Source organism: Octodon degus, unplaced genomic scaffold, assembly GCF_000260255.1.
Source record: "Octodon degus isolate 3935 unplaced genomic scaffold, OctDeg1.0 scaffold00090, whole genome shotgun sequence".
Taxonomy (NCBI): domain Eukaryota; kingdom Metazoa; phylum Chordata; class Mammalia; order Rodentia; family Octodontidae; genus Octodon; species Octodon degus.
This window is the reverse complement of record NW_004524666.1, coordinates 5,249,171-5,256,219: the sequence shown is the minus strand read 5'-3', so window position 1 is coordinate 5,256,219 and position 7,049 is coordinate 5,249,171.

The following is a 7,049-nucleotide window of genomic DNA, read 5'->3' as shown; positions in this document are numbered from 1 at the left end:
GTGTGTGTGTGTGTGTGTGTGGCCAGCTCAGCCCACCAGGGGGCGGGGCTGGCTGGCATGTGGTGCTGGGGGATTGAACCGCAGTCCCTGATGCTTTGCCAAGCTAGTTCCAAGTAGGTGCTTTAGACCACTGAGCCATCTCTCCAGCCCCTATATTATAAATATTGTGGAAAAATTTTGACAATACATTTCCCCGGCACAAAATTCAAAGAACGCAAATGAATATCCAAGGTAGAGTAAGTCTTTCTTCACCCCATGCCCTAGCCTTTGTCTTCCCTGGAGACATCCGTGTTTTCTGGATTCTTGTGTATCTTCTCAAAGCTCCTCAGTGCGGCGTGGGGTGCAGCTCGTGGAAGAACTCCTCCCTGGCATGCACGAGGCCCTCACTTTGTCCTCTAGCCATGAAAAACAAGAGACACTCAATAAAACTTTGCAGCAGGCAAGGCTGCGCACACCTGCAGCCCCAGCGCTCTAGGAAGCTGAGGCAGGTGCTCAGCCGGGACAATTTAGTGATTTAGCAAGACCCAGCTTCAAAAATTTTGTTTCACAAAGGGCTGAGATATAGTTCAGTGCAAAGGCTCTATGTTCAGTCCCATGTACTGGAGAATAGAAAAGACTATGAACATGTTTCTATTTTTCCCTTTTATTAGTAGAAGCTCAAGACACAGTATTACATAATTGCTGTTTTGTTTTAAAGCTGTATTTGGAGTGTTTCCATTTTAACACACATAAAACTGCCTCACTGTCATTGCTGTCATTATTTTTTTATTTTTGATTTTTTTTAGTCAGAGTCTCAACATGCAATTCAGGCTTGTTTTGAACTCACTACGTGTGAGGTTTAGGCTGGCCTCAAACTTTCAATAACCCTGTTCCCTCAGCCTCCCAAATGCTGGGATTACACGTATGTGCCACAACACCCAGTTGTTGTTGTTGTTATTATTATTATTATTATTATTATTGGCGCTAGAGATTGAACCCGGGGCCTCACACGTGTTAAGCAAGCTGTCTGCCTCCTCAGCCCCCATTCTTTTTAAATAGCAGCATTCCATTATATAGATGATCATATTTTATGTCTTTTATTAATAGATATAGTGTTGCTATATAAAATAATTCTGCAGTGACCATCCTTGAGCATACTGCAGTGTCCTGTCATGCACTGCCTTGTGCTGTTAGTTTTATTCTCATGTGTAAATGTCCACTTTTTCGATGAGATTTCAAGTACCCCCAAAGAACTGGGGCAGACATCGTGCTACCCTGTGACCCTCAAAACAAAACGGCATTTTGCATAGAGGTCGAGTCTCAGACAACTATTGGATGAATGAATTAAACTCCTCATTTGTGCTTCTGATACTTTGGAGAGTAGCAAATAATATTTGAAATGTTTTTAAAAATATTTTTTTATTTTTTAAAGCAAATAAAAAATAGTTTGAAATTTTAAATGACATGCATGGATCACAGAGAACCAGCCAATGGGAACACCAGTAGCATAAAGTACAACAGATAAAAATAAAGCAGGTGTTTAGAATATGTTGTAAAAGTAGAACACTTCCCCAATGTTTACATGCACACTTAGAACAGATAACCCCATTGGCTGGCCTGGCAAAAGGCATAAACAATTCCTCTGGGGGAAAAAAATCTGTCATCTTGGGCAGAAGGTAGATGTCTCTAGCTCTTGGAATTCCATTTAGTAGTGTTGGCATCTGTTCACAAAACAATGCCCCAGTGACCTAGTAAAGTTAAAGGTAAGCATTGCCCAGAGTACCTGATACATAGGGGAAGAGTTGGAAAAGAGAAGGAAGAGACAAGAAGGAGGATAAATCAGGAGGAGGAAAAGCTCACTCTGACACAGGACAACTCTGGAATAACTCTGGAAAAAGAGAATGAGTAGATGCCTTTAATTGTTCTGCATCAGCTGTCATTGGTGATACAGAAGAGAATGTGCCTTTGTTAACAAACAAGGAGGGTGTTGTTATCATGATGCTTAATGAACACTCATTATAATTGGGTAGTACGAAATGTGTGGTCCAATTGGCTGGCCTCAAAACAATTATGTCGACATCCCATAGCTTAAAGATCATAGAGCTCTGTAGTTTTGCAACCCATTATCCCTTCAAAACAAAAATAGTTTTCATACACTGAAATGTGTTAATATTTATGAATATTTTCTAGGATTTTCCAGCCCTCCACTTAGAGTAACTCTAGTGTTGACACCAAGGATTTCTTTTTTTTCTTTTTCAGGTACTAAGTTGTTTTTGTTTTTGATTTTTTTCCCCATGTATTTGGTTCAGGGTCTCACAACTCATAGAGATCTACTTGTTTTTAGCCTCTCCAGCACTGGGATTGCAGGCGTGCATCACCACGCCGGAAATTGGTGGCCAGCTCAGTGAGCCTGGGAGCGGGGCCAGCACAGCATGTGATGCTGGGGATCAAACCCCAATCCCTGAGCTTGACTAAGCAGGCACTTAGTCCCATGAGCTATCTCTCTGGCCCACTACATTTCTTTTGCCCTCAAAGGAAAGGGAAGGGTGAAGAGTGCTGGATTGCTTGTTTTCTTTGTTCCTTTTCTCTTTTCCCTGCAGTGACACAAAGGAGGAAGCAGACCCATGTTGTGGAAGCAGAGTATCCAAATTCATTCTTTTACCCCAACCTCAACTAATAAAACCTTGTCATCAGCCTTACAGACTGGAGAACAACAAGCAAACTCTACAATGCTGCGGACTAGGAAGCGTGGATGCCACACAGCCCTGAAACACAAGAGTAATTTGCCGAACATAATTGGCCAAGGTGACAGTGTGAGGAGGGATGGAGGCTGGCACTCCTAAGCCTGAGTGAAGTGCCCTGGAATCCTATTTAGCTACTGAAATAGTCAACATTTCAAGTTCCTGCCTCACCCCAGGGTGCCGGCAGCTCTCTCACAACCAGGCCCACCTGGGCACATGAGGCCCTGACCTACAGGGCAGCCAGCCACTTGCTGAGTCATCAGTTCCTCCCAGCACTCTGAGCCAAGAGCTACTGAGCAAGGCCTCCCTGTTTTCCTTTGCCTCCTGGACCAAAACAGTGCCAAGCAGAGTGGCTAGGAGGGAGCGCCACCAGCTAATGTTTCAACAAGACTTTTAAATGTGAATATAACTTTATTAAAATGAGCAATGTACTTTACACTTACTAATTTGTTGAAGTGGACTTGGAGGTCATCTAGGTTAACTGCTGTGTTTTACAGATGTGGAAAAAGATGTGGAGAGGTTGCATGCCTCACTAAAGCCAACCGGCTGGCCAAACCAGGAGCAAAAGCCTGGTCTTTTGATCATGTGCTCCCCACCCCACTCCCATAATGCTGTTTTGTTTCATGACACCAACATTCTCCCCGCCACAAACATCCCCATTATTACTATAGTTCTACAGCACATTCTTTTGAAAAAAGTAAAGGCTGGCTAAAATGATTTTATGCATCTTGACGAGATGCTAGGACAGTTGAAGGTAAAATCTAGGACATCTCAGCAGAGACCGTTTTATATATTATTTTAAAAGACAAAAGCAATTTATATCTTTGTTTATGGTCCTAATCAGAAATTCCTGCTTCAGAAAAGCTACATAGAAGCAAATCTGTAGTGATATTTACTCAAATTTTATTTGGGGGCATAGCCAGACTTAACAATTGTTATTGTTGTTCTGTTGTAGCATTGTCCTGTGTGAGCTAGCACCAATATAAAAAGTGGAATACGGAATTTTTTATCAGACGTCTGAGCACAAACATAGAATGTTCACTATTCTTACTCAGTCTTTCAAAACTAAAGAGGAGCATATGTGAAAGAAACTTTAAACACCTATACAATTAAAGGTTACAAAACATAAAGCGGGATGTTTGTGTTTCCAAATTTGTTCTTTCTTAGCATATATAGTACAATTTATTTAGAAAGGGACAATACATTGATCAAATTCATGTTGCCCTCTCCCTCCTGGGGCAAGTCATTCTTTTTTTTTTCCAAGTAATTCTTTAAGCTCAAGATTCAGTTCATAACTGACCCTCAACCCAGGTTGGCTTGTTATGTGTGGTATAACAGGCAGGGGATACATTTCCTTGAATGAACAAATGAATGAATGAGTGAATAAAACTGCTGGATTTATCTTTCATTATTAGGATAACAAATCTACAGCTTGAGGAAAACAAACAAATAAATGAAAGAATCTTAGGGTTCACATATTGGGTCAACCTATCTAATGGAAAGATTTAAAGATACCATGGCCAGGGGCCAGGGATATAGCTCAGCAGCATAAGCCCCTGCATGACAAGCACAAGGTTCTGGGTTCAATCTCTGGTACCGAAAATAAATGAATAATAAAAATACAATGGCCAGTAGGGAAGATTTTCTAAGCATTTCCCTCCTCGAAGGAAGTGGGTCAAGAGTACAAGACCACGTGAGTTACATTTCATGCATCTTACCCCAAATTTCTAACCTGTCAGCTAGTATACAATAAAGTGTAGACTTCATGTTTAAAACTACATCTGTCTTTAAAGACCTGTATTTTTTGTGAACAAAGACTGCTTGGCTGATGTGGCCATGACTTGGAAAAGTGACAGCTCTGTTGATAGTGACTATGTGAGGTGAAACAAGTTAAGAATATTTTCTTTGTGCCCTGGAATAGTGTTCTTCAAGTTATCTAATTTATCTCATTTTCTGGGCTTCTTTTTACCTTATAGGTAACATGAGAAAAATAAATTTATCTCAAAGGGAATTTGTGAGGATAAAACTGAGATGATCTGAACAGGCCTAGTGGCTTATACAGAATAAAATGTGAGGCATTATCTTCATAATCATTGTCAAATTACAGAAGCACTAGAAGCAGCATTTACATTCATTTTTACTTTCTGTTTCTTCTGGAACGATGCCATTTTAAATGAATACTACAGAGGAAAAATAGACATGACTCATAAATCATATGTTCTTGGAACCTTAATCTCTTGCTCTCTTAATTTCTCTCATGAAGGAAATGAGCCAAAGAAGGAAAGACCAAGGCAAAAGTGAGAGGAGACAAAATGTCACTCTAAGAAGTGCCCAGCTAATTTCTAGAAAGCTTATCTACAAATACCATGGTCATGCAGTTCAGTGTGCTTAATGGGTCTGTAAGACTGCTGGAGTGTGATTTGGAACCTATTCCTGTATCTTGTTTCCCTGGCACTCAGCAACCTTAGGAGTCTCAGAGTTTTTCAAAGCCTGGGAGCTTTGTTCTGTTCTGGGCAGGCCTATGAGCTTTTGAAAAACAAGCCAACTGCACTATGAGTCCTGAAGCTCAGTGTCATTTACAGTGACACAGTCACGCTGTAAATGACTAGAGACATTCCAGAGTTCATGACTGTTGTGTAACAACAACACTTCAAGGGTGGCTGCAGGCACGAGGCACAACACGCCCCAGTGTGTGGTGAATGTGGAGGAACCACTCCCCTGGAATGTGGCGTTGCTCAAAGGCAGGCAGCCTTCCTTTCCATCCCTACTGACCGAATGTGCTGGGGGTGGGAGCAGGACAGACTGGAGGGACAGCTCTATTTTCAGGCAATGATAAATTGATGGCTCTGATTGGGTGAGCGTATCTACCTGCCCCCTGCTCTGGTTCCTGGGGAAAACCTGCAGCTAGGGTTTGCTTCAGAGTGGCTTGTATGAGGAAGTGTCGCAGAGCAACCAGAGCACAAACAAGCTGCCACTAAAGTGGACTTCAACCAAGGTAGACTACAAAATCCTCCTCCCAAGATGCCTAGAGCCATCAAAACGCTGTAGAGGACATTCCGTTCCACTGAGAGAGAGGAGACAAGATGGCGGCTCTAAATTATATGTGCGACAGCCCAGGAGGCTTGCAAACATGTAAAGAGTTGATTGTTATTTTCATTCCTGACTGGTTTGGTGGTGCAAATAACCACTCCATAAACAGCTGAAGCCTGGACAGAGTGCTGAGGACATGCATTTGTGACTGTGATCTACTGTGAGTGATGAATATTCATGACAGTGAATCTGAGCTTCTCCCCAACCAGGTTGGCTTGTGTGTGAACTCAAAACAGGTCTTCGCATGGAGATCAAGGTTTAACCGAAGAACAGCACGTGTGATTAGTCTCATGACCAAGAAATGCCACTACCTAGGAGCTGAGGGGAAGCGGAAGTGGGAATCCTTGTTCAATGAATGTACAGTTTCAGTTTTGTAAGATGGAGTTCTAGAGATCTGTTCACAGCAAGGTGCATGTATTACCATTACTGTACTGTACACTTAAAAATAAGATGGTGCAGTTTATGTTAGTGTGTGTGTTTTGCCACAATAAAAAGAAAGAGAAAAGAAATGTTACAGAGTCTGCCTTAAAACAGTTTAAACCAAACGCACAGTTGTACTCTAAGCGGCTCTTACTCTTTACAGGCCCCTGGGTGTCCGGTGTAAGGAGGCACACACCTTATTCCGAGGCTGCCCAGAGGTCACTGTGGCTGCCTTTTAGGCTTCCCAGAGCCACTGGGCTCTTGAAGTAAATATTCTTTCTTTTGCTTAGTGATCTACTCTCCTCACACCAGGATGATCAGTGTTCTGTGGACCACTCAAAAGGCACACTCTGCTGCTCTGAGCACCCAAGAACCTGTCCGGGCCAGAGGTGAGCTGAAGGCCCTCTCCTCTCTTCTTCCCGGCCTCCAACACCTTCTACCCCACAAGCACCATTGAAAGGGACTTTCCCTCTCTAACCACCAGGGTCTCCAGTGGTGAGCAAAGATGGTGACAAAAGACGTGATGTGGTTTCTGCTCAGTTAGAAGCACAGGAAAAACTTTCAAACAGCCCTTAGAAGGGAGAAAAACCAAGTACGGAAGGAAGTCTGTGTACCTTCAGCACAGACATTACCCCGCTTTTTTCTTTTTCTTTTAAAATCTTTCAGAAGTATTTTAAATCTTTCAGAAATAGCTGTTGGTGTTTTGGAGAAGCGCAACAGGCACCCACTGGCCCTCAGTAGAACTCACTGAAAGAGGCCCCGCTAGCAAGTGGCCATTGCCCTCCACTGCTTTTTGAGGCTTTTTCTCTGACAAGAATA